Source organism: Narcine bancroftii, chromosome 6 (genome assembly GCF_036971445.1).
Source record: "Narcine bancroftii isolate sNarBan1 chromosome 6, sNarBan1.hap1, whole genome shotgun sequence".
Classification (NCBI taxonomy): Eukaryota; Metazoa; Chordata; class Chondrichthyes; order Torpediniformes; family Narcinidae; genus Narcine; species Narcine bancroftii.
The window spans coordinates 217,568,821-217,583,584 of record NC_091474.1 but is presented as its reverse complement, the minus strand read 5'-3'; the positions used below and the strand labels follow the sequence as shown (position 1 = coordinate 217,583,584).

Below are 14,764 nucleotides of genomic sequence, written 5' to 3'. Positions count from 1 at the left end.
GACACACAGCACAGTAGCAGGCCATTTCTGCCCAGGAGTACGTACTGGGGGTGAGGGTCAATTGGGCAGCACAGACTTATAGGCTGAAATAGCCTGTTACTGTGATGTATGTCTAAATTAAATTTTGAAAATTAAAAAGTTGGCCACCCCTGATCTAGAGCAAGAGAAGAGCGAACTTTTTCCTTGAAGCTCAGTGGAATTACCTTCACCAACAACATCACCACTGACCAGAAAGATTAGCCAGACCGTACGCATTGTTATAGAGTTCTGTGTTGTGTATTGGCCTATGTGTTGTGTGGTTTTATGTTAAAAAGTGACAGTTTGCCTTAGAGAGCCACAGTGAAGGTGGACTGCTGAGAGAGTGGGAGACGGACTGAGCATGTACAGAAAATGAAAAAAATTCTGGACTTGGATGATGCTGTGGAGTGGAAGGAGGCCCAGAGCACGAGTCATGGACTGGAGGACAGTTTAGAATGTTGGGATTTCAAAAAGGGATGAACATTCCGAAGGCAGCCAGAAGAATCCGGACCAAGCCAGTGGTTCCTCTCTCTGCAAGCAACACAAGACGACTTTGAATTTTGTGCTCTCTCTCTCTCTCTCTCTCTCTCTCTCTCTCTCTCTCTCTCTCTCTCTCTCTCTCTCTCTCTCTATCTCTCAAAGATCTTTTGACTTCAGTTTACCAAACAAACTGAATTTTGTTTATGATCTTTGCTTCAGTTGAGATCGAAGTTTTGTGAGTCTTGTGTGTTTTGTGTTTGTTTTGTGTCTAAGTTTTTCTGTGGGCTGGTTGGAAATATAACTTAGACTTTAATTACATAGGTTATATTTAGGCTGGGGAATTTATTAGTTTTACACTATTATAGAGATTTGCATAGTAACCAGTGGGCATTATTATAAAAGGGGGGATTTTGAATTAAAGTTTGAAGGTGAATTTTTTGTTAATAAAGTAATTGTTCATCTTTACCCCTGCCTTCTTTGTGGTTGCTAGTTTAATCTTGTAACAGCATGTATTGATGAGCAAGTCAGAGCCCAGGTATCTTGTTGAGATTCTTACACCTCAGTCTTATCCCAATCTTCAAGAAACAACAGCAACACAATTTCTATCAACAACGCCTTATGAAGCTTGACGCTATCCAGGACAATCCAGCCGACCTGATCCCCATTCAGTTTACCTCCCCCATGCCAGACATTCACCCTCACCACCATCAGTACTATATGGCTGCCATGGAGAGTATTTACAAAATGCACTGAATCTTTTCCAAGTCTTGCTGAATGAGTGGATGGATTATGTAATTTAATGAACATTGGCCTGAGCTTTGAGGGCACCTTAAGAACCATGGATGGAGAGGCTTTTTGAAGAGCCCTGAAATGTACCTCTTGGCAGCAGCAATGATATTTTACGGTTGCTCATTTGTCAATGTTGGCATTGTTGTTTAACTCTGATGGAGTCAGGATCCATAGTACAAGGGAGAGTCTGTACCATTTGACAAGATGCAGTTGACTGTGTGAACACAAGCTGATGAACAACCTCCTAGCATTCTTGCACTGCTAATAATTTTTGGCTATGGCTTTCATCTCTTTCTTTGGCTTGGCTTCGCGGACGAAGATTTATGGAGGGGGTAAAAAGTCCACGTCAGCTGCAGACTCGTTTGTGGCTGACAAGTCCGATGCGGGACAGGCAGACACGATTGCAGCGGTTGCAGGGGAAAATTGGTTGGTTGGGGATGGGTGTTGGGTTTTTCCTCCTTTGTCTTTTGTCAGTGAGGTAGGCTCTGCGGTCTTCTTCAAAGGAGGTTGCTGCCCGCCAAACTGTGAGGCGCCAAGATGCACGGTTTGAGGTGATATCAGCCCACTGGCGGTGGTCAATGTGGCAGGCACCAAGAGATTTCTTTAGGCAGTCCTTGTACCTTTTCTTTGGTGCACCTCTGTCATGGCTTTCATCTACTTCAACATTAAAAGAGGTCAGGAAGAGTTTATATCAGTCCAAACTGCTCTTTATTTTTAACTTTATATTCCAGAGAGAAGCAAAGAAAGTTGAATCTACGTGTACCTTACTGAAGACAGAGTTGCTTTCTGTTTTGGTTAGTTGGCTTGCTTGCTTCCATATAAAACATGAAATGCATATTTTATATCACTGTTTCAGTAGAATTGCATCCATATGAAATATGAAAAGTGATAACGAAAAAAAATCTAACTCAAATTTCAGGTGAGATCATTACATTTTGAAAAGTTACAAGATAGATCGAGTTTAGACCATTTTCAGAGGGTTTGCAACCAATATGTCAACAATCCCTCTTGTTGACATATAGAATGAATCAGAATTTTTTTTGTCATAAACAATGGCATTAGTTGTTTTGGGGCAGTGTGACTGTGTAAGCTATAAATTATTTTCAAAATAAATAAATAAATAGTGCTAGAAAATAGTAGAAAGAGAGTTAGGGTCTGTGGTTCATAGTCTATTCAGAATCTGATGGCACAGGGGAAGAAGGCTGTCCTTATGCCGCTGAGTGCTCATCTTCAGGCTCCTAAACCTTTTTCCTGATGGTAGCAGGGTGAAGAGGGTGTGGCCTGTGTGGTGGAGGATCCTTGAGGATAGAGGGTGCTTGCTTTTAAGACACTGCCTCTTGTAGATGTCCTCAATGGAGTGAAAACTGGTGTCCGCGATGTCGCTGGTTGAGGTAATAACTCTGGAGTATTTACCTGTCCTGTGCATCAACACTTCTATGCCAGTCAGCAATGCAACCAGACACCTGTCGAAATTTTTCAGTCTTTGGTGACATAACAAATCATGAACTACAGTCACTGGTGAGCCTTCTTCATGATTGCTTCGATATGGAGGCTCCAGGACAGATTCTCGGAGATGTTAACACCCAGGAATTTGAAGTTCTTGACCCTCTCCCATTGCTGACCCCTTGATGAGGACTGATGAAGTCCACAATTAGCTCCCTGATTTTGTTAACTTTGAGGGCAATGTTGTTAATTGTATTTTTTTAAATTTAGACATGCAGCACAGTAACAAGCCATTTCAGCACACGAGCCCATGGCACCCAGAGGAAACCCACGCAGACCAGGGGACGACATACAGACAGCGTGGGATTCAGACCCCAGTCCCAATTACTGGCACTAACCACTACGCCAGGCGTGACCAAACCTGCTTAAGGTAGGAGCTGTATACAATAAATTTCAGATGTTTGAGAGCCACAAGGCATGAAAAATATCCACTTTTTTACTCTTACATGCATATTTTGATACAAAAAAATTACATAAATATTAAGAAATACAAGTATGTCATAATATTTATTAATGTATATAGGTTTTAAACTGCTCATTTGTATTGGTTTCATTAATCAAAATATACTTATGTGATAGTCGAATTCTGTGGACCAATTTTTAGGGTAAAAATTAGAGGGTCAGTTATTATACACATACAATTTTTGATCTCGGTAGGTTCAGGAGTTGTTTGAAGCATTCGGAGCTCAGATGGGCGACCAGCAGGGATTGGGTGGTAAGTCCATGTTCGCAATGGTAGGAGCTCCAATTGGTGGGTGGGTGCCACCATCACTTGATCACAAGCCACATCTACTAACACTACACATCCTAAATACCTCACTGAGCCACACATTCATGTTAAAGAGCCACATGTGGCTCTGGAGCCGCAGTTTGGCCACCCCTGCACTACGTTAACCAAGCCACCCTTGTTATTGTGAATCACATAATATTTTTGATTGGTTCATAAGAAAGTCCATGAACAAACAAAATACACTCAATAAGATTTGTTTCGATCCAAAGTCATGTTAAATTGATAAAGCAAACACTTCATTTTTAAATATTTTATTTTGTTTTTTTAGATTCATAAAACAATTCAAAGGACCAATTCCATCTTTTCCAAAATTCATACAATGTACAGAGTCTGTATTTATCCCCCTCTCATTCCCTTCCTTATCCCAATCATATAGTGATACAAGTTGTACAAATAGAAATACTGGTGGGGTTCACCGCCCCCAAGAAAACCTAAGAAAAAATGATCTAGCTAACTAAATAACATGGGTAAAAAAAAGAAAGAAAACTAAAAAAACAAGACTGGGGAAAGAAAAAAACAAAGTAAAAGAATGCTCGTCTGCGCCATGTCTCACTTTCTTAATTCCACTGCTTCCCCTGCTAGGACAGATTTTTATAGTGCCCATATTTTGAAGGGAGGAGGAGCTAGCCAATCTATAAGCCAACCCCAACCAACCAATTTTCCCTTGCAACCGCTGCAATCGTGTCTGCCTGTCCCGCATCGGACTTGTCAGCCACAAACGAGCCTGCAGCTGACGTGGACTTTTTACCCCCTCCATAAATCTTCGTCCGCGAAGCCAAGCCAAAAGTATTTCAGATATTGTTGCCACACTTTAATGAAAGTGTCATGTTTCCCCCTTAGACTGTAAGTGGTTTTCTCCCGGGAATGCAACTCTGCATTTCCATATTCCATCGTGTGGTATTTAATTGGAAGTCAGACTTCCATGTCACTGTTATACACTTCCTGGCTACTGTCAAGGCGACCTTCATGAAATGAATTTGATACTTAGTCTAAAACTCACATCCCCGATATCTCCCAGAAGGTACAATTCCGGATCTTGTGGAAAATCCTCCTTTGTAATTTATTTAAGAATGTCCCCCAGATCTTTCCTGAAGGATCTCGCTTTTTTCCACTCTCACCAGGTGGAATAGATGAATGTTCTAATCTTCACACCTCACCTAAAGCACACTTCTGAAATTTCAGGCTTTGATTTGTGTAATTTTTGCAGTGTGAAATACAGCTGGTGCAAGAGGTTGTATTGCACCCACCTGTATCAGGTATTAATGACCCCAGTCACACTGCCCAGACAGGTCTTGCCACCACTCTTTATTAATTGTTGTGCCCAAGTCTGACTCCTATCTCCCCCTTAACCTGTGTAAGCCCGGTTTTTGGCCCTCTCTTTGGAATACGTAATACATTCGAGAAATAAATGTACACACATTCCCTGTTGAATTAGAATCTCCACATTACTACATCTAGGTAGGATCATAGACAGTCCTAATTTACCCTTTTGGAAAGATCTTATTTCCAGATAGCAGAAGAATGTTCTATTAAACACACCATATTTGTTCCACAACTGCTCAAATGATATGAGCTGCCTTTATTTGCAACAGTCCTCAATACACCTAATCACCTTCTGGCATTAGGTATGCTGGATCTTACTACCCAAAGTCTAGGTTATTGACATATTCTGGGTCAAAGGTAATTTAGGAGATATCCCCATTTTCCATCCAACGTATTGATTTATTCTTTGCTGCGTATGAAGTATATGGTATAGGCTTATCTGTTTCTCTGAATTTAATTTAGTATCCTATTTATATATAAATTTTCCTGCTTTCTTTTCACCTACCATGTTTAGTCCAATTTGTGCACAGGAATTGAGGTGATAAACTTTGCCTTGGTTGTCCAATAATATATATATTTTTTTGAAATCCAGTAGTTTTAACCTTCCCAAATTGTAGTCCCATGCCAACTTTTCCATGAAGATTCTAGCCATCTTACCATTCCACAGGAACCTTCTGACACACTCACCAAGCACCTTAAAGAAACCTCAGGGCAGTACAATAGGTGACAATTGAAAAGGATGCTGGAGTCTTGGTATCACCTTCATTCTGACACAGTTAACTCTGCCTGCCAGTGTTATGGGCAGAGCCCTCCATCTATCAGGGTCCTCCTCAGTCTTCTGGAGCAAAGAGAGATAATTAAGTTTGCATAAGTTATGTGAATCTTTATCTATTTTTATCCCCAAATACTTAATGCCTTCTAATGGCTATTTAAATCAACTTCACTGTCAATATTACCTATAAACCCCTTTCGTCAAAGGCGTAATTTCACGTTTGTCAAGATTGACTTTATATTCCAAAAACTTCCCATAATCCTCCAGTGTGGTCTTCAGCCTGGTCAACAACCCCTCGGGGTCTGTCAAATACACTAACACATCATCAGCGTAAAGACTGATTTTGTGTTCCACCTGGCCCACCGTGAACCCCTTTATGTCTGGATCCCACCCAATAGCTTCAGCCAGCAGCTCAATTGCCAGTATAAATAGCACTGGAGGCAATGGACAGCTCTGCTTACTGGTGTTTATGGTAAAGTGTCTTCACCCAGTTAATAAATGTTTGACCCAATCCAATTTTCTCCAGAACCTTGAACAAAAAGTCCAATTCCAGTCTGTTGAAAGCTTCTCCGCATCCAGAGATATGGCCACTCCCAGATCCACCCCTGACTGTGCCAGATGCACTATATTAAGCAGTCTAATGATATTGTTTGCTGACTGCCTCTTTTCTACAAATCCAGCTTGATCTTGATATGAAAATTTTGGCAAATATTTTGCCAACCTGTTAACCAATGCTTTTGCAATGGATCCCTGCCTTTTTTAGGTATCACCTTGATGCTTGCTGTTGAGAAAGACTCTGGGTGGGCGAGTGTCTCTGCCACCTGATCTACCACCTTCATAAAAAGGGGCATTAGCAAATCTTTGAACTCTTTATAAAATTCGGCAGGGAATTCATCCACTCCCGATGATTTGCCAGCTTGCAAAGAGCTCAGGATCTCTGCAATCTTCTTTTAGAGGAAGGGGCATTCAGCCCCTCTCACTCTTTCTGATCCAAATTTGGTAGGTCCAATGAAAGCAAGAAATTGTTTACTTTGGTAAGATCACCCTTGATTCCGATTTGTACAATTCCTTGTAAAACCTTCCAAATGTATCATTTATTTATTTTGGTTTATATGAGATCTTATATGAGATCCTGTTCGAATCACGTTAATTGTTCTCAAGTCCTCTTCCACTGTCAACTGCCAGGACAAGACTTTGTGGACCTTCGCACCTCCCCCTCCCACCCCCCCCCCCCAGCTCATAATACTGCTGTTGATATCTTAAAATCAACTTTTCTGTTTTATATGTTTGTAATGTACTATATCTGATCTTTTTATTCACCAAATTTCTGTATTTTTCTTTGATAATCCTTTTCCAATTGGGCTATCTCCTGTTCTAAGGTGTTAACCTTCTTCATGTCCACTTTTTTAATACTTTTGTAATATCCAATGATCTGGGCCCTTAAGTAAGCCTTTAATGTGTCTCATATTAGGATGTTATCCTCAGTAGAGGGGCAATTCATCTCACAGAACAATTCTATCTTTGCCCTGACATAGTTTCCACTATCCTACCCTCCAATTGGGCTGACACCAAAAATAAATAAATTCTAGTGTAGGAATCACGTTGCCTCAAGAAAAAAGAGTAATCTTTTTTTTCAGATTCCATCTTCTCCAAACATCTATGAGATTCAACTCTTTCATAAAGACCAGTGTGGACTTAGCTGCCTTGGTCCTTGTTACTTTCTTTGCTGACTTGTCCATGACTGGATCCAGACAAAAATTAAAATTCTCTCCATTCAAAACACTCTTACACCTTTCACTTACTTTCAAGAATATATCTTGGATTTGTTGTCATCAAAGTTCAGGATTCCAAGACCATATGGCAATGTATCATTACAAATTTTCCCACCAAATCCACAAACATATCCTTGACCATCACTTGAACATTCCTCCTTATCAAAATAGCCACTCTCTTGGCCCTGGAATTGAAAGAGGATATCGCCACCTGACCCACCCACACCCTCTTTCATTTTAAGTGTTCTAATCTGTAAGGTGGGTCTCCTAAAAAAATGTTATATTCACCTGCATCTTTTTTTAGGTAAGCCAAGTCTCTTTTTCTCTTGATCATCCCATTTATCCTATTTACATAAAGCTCACAAATTTAGTTGACTTATTCATTGTCCTCAGACCACTCCATTATACCTTTCCCCTTCATTCTTCTCCCTAATACTTGGCCTTTATCCTGGATCTCTTCCGTAGATCCTTGGCACAGGTAATTGTGCTCCAAACAAAAACTAAATAAGTTAATAGAACAAAAGCCCACATTCCAAAACTAAGCAAAAAAGGCATCCATGAAAAAACCCTCTTCTTCCTTCCCCCTCAACTCGATGTGCCCTTATCCACCCCGGCACCAATGACCAAGCTATTAGTTCCAATCTCCCCACATTTTGAGAAGTGCCCAATACTCCCATCTTCCACTTATGGTTCTGTGATCTCGCCATATTTCTTCTTTATTTAACATATATTCATTAACACTATCTAAAGAAACACAACCCTCCAGAAGTTCCCATACTTTCAATATTTACAGCCCTTTCTTCCCCTGAATCCAACATACCTCTTTATTTACATTTATAGTCAGTCTTGTACCTGTGCAAGGGTTTTTACAAAGTCCTTTACTTCCTTTGGGCCCTTAAACCTCTTTCCTCTCCTGTTCTTATTATCTTCAGCATTGCCAGGTGAAGGAGGGTGAATTCAATTCCTTTTTGTTTCAAACTCTTTTTAACTGGATAAAACTCCCTCCTGCTTCAATAACGTTGCCCTTATGTCCAGATAGAATAAGACCTCCCCCCACCCCCCCATATTCCATCGAACCCTCTCCCTTGCTTTTGCCCCCAGTGCTGCCACCCTCAAAATCCTCTCTCTATCCTGACAATGCAGGAGAACATTTAATATTCTTCACTGAAACACTGCTCTACTTATCAAATCATCATCTATGACAGTAGTAAGTCACTGTATTTAGTTGTATGGAATTAAATGCAGCATATGACACATTGATAAGAAATTATTTCCTTACAATGGTGATGGAAATGAAATTCATTATTATTTAAATACATGCCATTCATTTCTTTGTATCTTGCTCTTGTTTGAGATATTGTTAAAACTTTGCATCAGGAACTATCCAAGGAAGAAACAGTCCTATTTTTTTCAACAACTCACAGTATTCTTCAGAGAAGAAAAATGGGCAGCATTTTAGCTAACTTCTGCATAGACACTTACCTTGAACCGATTTGAGCTGTTCAAGCTCTGAATATAATGTATATTTATTACTACACATTGAGTTAATTAAATTGCTCAACTCAGTGATTTGGTGGCAGCTCCTTTGGTTGTAAAATTTGATTTAAAATTCATTCCATATTTCACTCTAATATCTGTATATTTTAAAGGGCAGCATTGAAATTATTGATATAATCATTTAACTATAACATTGCTCAACAATGAAACTAAACCAGGATACATCATTAACAAGATATGGAAGAATGTCAGCAGGCATCTGGGCAAAAGTGTTTGGGCACCTTTCCACACTTTGTCCACACTTCAAAGAAGGGGTCAACCCCAAAATGTTGGTTATGTATCTTTATCTTTTCTATATAAAATATATTTGACTTTTCTATGTAAAATACATTGTTTGACCTGCTGAGTTTCTCCACCATTCTGTTTTCTTTTCCAACAACTGTGTCTGCAGACTTTTGTGCTTTACTTCTAACCCAATAATAACACACCTAATAGTGGAAGCTGAAATGTGCATCTCAGTGAATCAAGTACAAGGTGACAATATATTGTATAATCCATTAGTTTATTTTTCAGAGAAAATAGAGGGTGAAAGAGAAGTATGCATCTAGGAAACATTTTAATGCATCTTGAAGTTAATTGGCTACTCTAAATGGCCCCTTTGCATGGGTTAATGGAAAAATGAATCCAAAAAGGGAAGTTAATGGCCATATCTGAGAGAGATTGCATTTCAGATATAAAATGGGGCTAATGGTTCCCTTGGAATTGCCATAGACCCATTTGGCTAAATAGCTCTAAGTGTGCAATAATAGGACATGAGAATAGATATTAGCATTCAAGCATTTCACGTGATGGAGAAAGGCATCAATATTGCTGTAAAATTATACATGCTTGTATATAACCTGCTGACTTCAGCCCAGTTCTGTGATGATTCCTGGCTTCAGATCTGATGACAGTCTTGGTCAAAACACAAGACCACAAGACACAGGATTTACTATCCTATTGAACCCCATTCTCCTGCCTTCTCCCCATAATCCTTGATTCCCTTCCTGATCACGAATGTATCCACTTCCACCTGAATATCCTCAGTGACTTGACCTTCACAGCCATCTGTGACTATGAATTCCACAAATTCACCACCCTCTGGGTAAAGAAATTCCTCATCTCTGTTCTAAATGGATGGTTTAGTGTTCTGAAGCTGTGCTCTCTGGTCCCAGACTCCCCCACCTCAGGAAACATGCTCTCCACATCCACTCTGTCCAAGCCTTTCAGTGCTCTATAGGCTTCATTGAGATCTTCCCTCATTCTTGTAAACTTCAAAATGTACAATCCCAGAACCTTTAAATGGTCTTCAAATGAAAATCCTTTCACTCCTGGGATCATCCTTGTAAACCTCTTCTGGACTCTCTTCAATGCCAACGTGTCCTTTCTTAGATGTGGAGGCAAAAACTGCTCACAGTACTCCAATTACTGTCTGCCTACCTGTTGGGCACTATCTGTAGCTCCAATAATGGCACAGACAAAAGGCTGATGGGAACGATAGGCTTTATTGTACTATAGACTGCTGGCCTGGGTCCAAGGTTAGGAAATGAGCGGGAAGGAGAGGGGACTCAACCTTTATGGCCCGGGGTCACATGGGCAGGACCAGGGAGGAGTTAAGGACAGGGAGACACCTGGAGGGTGGGTCAGCCAGTGCACATAATCATATCACCACATTGCCTTAATAGGCCTCAACATCACATCTCTGCTTTTATATTATATCCTGCCTGAAATTAATGCTAGTATTCCATTTGGCTTCTTTACCTCTGACTCTACATGTAAGTTGACCTTCAGGGCATCTTGCTCGAGGACTCCAAAGTCCTTCTGCATCTTTGATTTCTGAACTTGTCGCCTGTTTAGAAAATAGTCAATACCTTTATTTCTTCCACCAAAGTGCATTGTTACTCCATCTGCCATTTTCTTGGCTCATCTCCTAATCCAGTGGTTCTCAAACTTTTTTTCTGCTCACATTCCACCTTAAGTAATCTCTTACTAACCCCAGAGCATCTAGGGCATCCTATAGGTGCTCTGTGATTAACAAGGGATTACTTAAGATGGCATACGAGTGAAAAAAGAAGTAGAGAATCACAGTCCAAACCTTTTCTAGTCCTTCTGTAGAGTCAATGCTTCCTCAACACTATCTGCCCCTCCACTGATCATTTTTTATCATCCACAAATTTGCCACAAAGCTCTCTAATCCATCATCCAAATCATTGATCTATAACATGAAAAAAGGGGCCCAGCAATGAGCCCTGCAGAACCCCACTGATCACCAAAAACAAACTAGAAAAGTCCCCTTTGATGTCCACTCTATGCCTCCTACCATAGGCTCTCATCTTGCTAAGATTTGAACATAATTTTCTTAGGTGAAGATTGGTTCTCTACTCTCAGCTTGATTAATGATTCCTCATTTTGTGCAAGACACTGTGCAATTTAAGGTGGTAAACGGAACTCAAATGTCCAAACTTAAATTACAGAATGACTCTGATTTTCCGAGATCGGATTCTCTAAAATGCTTTCTTGAATAAACCTGGATATCCAAAACAAATCAGAAATCCTCATAGCTTTAGATTGTAGTTTTTTTTATATCTTTTTTCCTTTATTTTATTCAAGTTATTTCAATAAACAGGTTTAACATGCTTGCAAAGATCATTTCAATTATTGAAGTAGTTTTATCTACTTTTTTCCTCATTGGCTTTTTTTATGCATATTTAGTTGTATGCAAATGAATTATTATGTTAAACTCAATAAAAAATAGTTTAAAAAGAAGAGAAAGTAGACTCGTTTGTGGTACCTTGTCAAGGCCTTTTGAAAATCCAGGTAAACCTCATCCACTTAGTGGTGTCACTAAGATTGGTGTCATTCAGTGCGGTAACTCACGGTGTCACCCACCTCCCAACCCCCCACCCCAAGACCTCCTCCCATACCAGACCATGCAGAATCCTTTGTAATGCTTTTTGTACTTAAGTGACTTATGAATCGTAATTCCCGTATATCACTGAATATAGTGGCAATGGTGGTGAGATAAACCACTAGCAAAATTAAAATTACACCTTTAAATTACAATCTCATTCTCAAAAAAAGTGATTGATATAGGTTCACAAATACTAATTACCACAATATTGTAGCTAAAGCATGAGAAAATTTGACAAAAGCCACAACTATGAAAACACTAGCAGCAATGAAAGCAACAGTACAATCTTGTAGAGCGTGCAGATGAAGCCACACGATTTGAAGTGTCCTTGTAATTGGGTCATAGTGACCAGCTCTGATTGAAGTGCATTAGAAGATTCAAAAAGTAAATTAGCATAGAATTTTAGCCTTGTAGGTATTTTGAAACATGTAAGCTGGGCTTATGAAAAAAGTTTTTGTTGTTATTTTTATTAAAAAATACGTTTCTGCACAAAAATTTTATAGACAGTCATTTTGGTATCACCCCCTCTAATTATGGCATGCAATTCAGTCTGCACCCCCATCACCCCCCTAGTGACACCACTGTATCCATTGACCGTCCTTTATCTGTCCTTCCTGTTATTTCCATAAAGAATTCCAACAGGTTTGTTGAACAAGATTTAATCAAGTCCCTTCAAGTACACTGAAACCTTATCCTTACTAATAGATTCTAATGTCTTACTGAAGTCATTAGTTCTGCCATTAGTATCCCTCCTTTCTTAGGGTGGTTCCAATCCTCTGGAACCATTCCAGAATCTATTGATGCCCGAAAGACCACTACCAATTGCCTTCACAATTTCTTCATCTTCCTCTTTCAAAAACCTGGGTGAAGTTCATTAGATCCAGGAGATTTATTTACATTCTGACCTTTCAAAGTTCCCAGCATCTTTTCTTTGGTAATACCAACTACACACACTTCTGTTCCTCAACATGCTCGATCAGTGAAGACAGATACTAAACATTTATTAAGTTTATTTGCCATTTCTTTGTCCTCCATGACTATCTCCCCATCGTCTTTTTCCAGTAGTCCATTGACCACTCCAGTAGCCAACAGACTGAATACCAGAATTGCAGTAGCTGTTCCTGGTGTTAAAGCAATATTTGTCTTAACAGAGGCATTACAGAGTTCTGGTAAACATAAAATCAATGCACAAAAAAGGGGATGATGCTTCTAAGATTGGAATCAGACCCCAGAGAAAGAAAGATAGTTATAATTTTTGGAAATCAGTCAAACCATTTGTAGGGCATAAATCTTGGAGTTATGTGCACAGTTCTGGTCACACCTACAGTAAATATATTATTAAGCTCAAAAGGGAGCAGAAAAGATTCACAAGAGAGTTACCAGATCTGGAGAGGCTGAATAGGCCAGAAATTTCACCCCACCCCCCCAGGAGTATAGGAGGCTACTCTCAGCAAGGGGGCTTGGCAGATGGGAATGGGGTACCTTACAAAATAATGAGGAGCACAGATATGGTAAGTAGTTCTTTTAACCATGCTAGTATCTTTCCTGCAAAATCATGGGCTCTCATCGCGCTTAGCAGTCTCATTTGTGGCACCTTATGAAAAGCCTTTTCCAAGGATAGGAGAACTAAAAACTAGTGTACATACATTTAAGTAGAGGGGGGAAAGATTTAAGATTTTCCTGAGAAGCACCTTTTTCACATGGAGAATGGTGGGTATCTGTAATAAGCTACCAAAATAATGTATTGGTGTGGGTACAAATAGAACATTCAAAAGAAATTTAGACAAGTATATGAATAGGCAAAGTTTAATAGCTTCTCCCCCTTCTGTACTTTCCACGATCCACACAATCTGTCCAAAACTCTGATTATTTCTGTGTCCCAATCCCCAGCTTTTCCCCCTATATGTACATAATTTTTTCATATTTTATCTTATTTATTAAAGGGTACAGATTGGAACCATTGATTGACCATTTCTTCCCATGGATGCTCTCTGACCTGCTTCTCCAACAATGCTCTGTCTGATTTGTACTGGAGGTTGGTCACCTGGCTGGAGAGAGATAATTCAAGAATGGTGGGAGTCAGAGTTTGGCACCCTTCCTTACTCGTATCCGGTTCCTGACTTTTCTCTTTCCTAATGCAAGGCTATTTGCTGAAATCGTTCATTTTCTCTTGACCTTCTGAATAATCCCAGCCTTTGTCTGATTTTATCTGAGGTTCCAAGTCCCTGCAGTGTTTTTTTTAAATTTTTGATTACCATATAATTGACTGCCACCACTTTCAGGAATGCTTACCTTGAAGTTCTGCTCCTTCTCCCACAATATTTGAATTTGCCCCTTTAATATGTACCCCCTCATTAGAATCCACTCCCCTCATTCTCCTTCCCTTATCCTCATCAAATCTCTAATGTATTCAATTTCAATTTCTTCTCAGCTCTGGTTGTAAGGTCTATCTGAAATATTACTGCTCTCTTGGTTGATGTGGTCCAAGTTATTTCTACTTGATGAATAAACATCCTTTGCTGTTAATCCTAACTTTCTTCTGCATGCTTAATTATTAATTATATGTGCATATTTTGTAAAAAGTTTCAAAATCATCCTCCCCAGAGAGGTTTGTTCAATTATGATCTATCTGATGATCATCCACATGTAGTTCATCACAAAACAAAAGGAGTTACCCATTCAGCTCATTAAGCTTTCCCCACCATCCATTTATGATCATGGCAATGTTAATTATTCTATAGATTGGACAAATCAAATTGCCAGGAGAACCTTGAGGATGGTTTCCTGCAATGCATTCAGAATACATCTAAAGAGGAACCATCCAAGGAGCATCCTATTTTTGATAAAAAACCTAAAGATATAAGAGCAGA

At 39.6% G+C, this 14,764-nt stretch overlaps 1 long non-coding RNA gene across 1 annotated transcript; it reads left to right on the top strand.

Annotated features, from left to right (window-relative positions):
• The first annotated feature begins 645 nt into the window (after positions 1-645).
• LOC138735529 (uncharacterized) lies at positions 646-14,372 on the top strand. Its single transcript, XR_011339743.1, has 5 exons — positions 646-733; positions 2,019-2,081; positions 3,001-3,160; positions 3,448-3,505; positions 13,838-14,372. It is a non-coding gene; the product is annotated as an uncharacterized lncRNA (long non-coding RNA).
• The last annotated feature ends 392 nt before the right edge of the window (positions 14,373-14,764 follow it).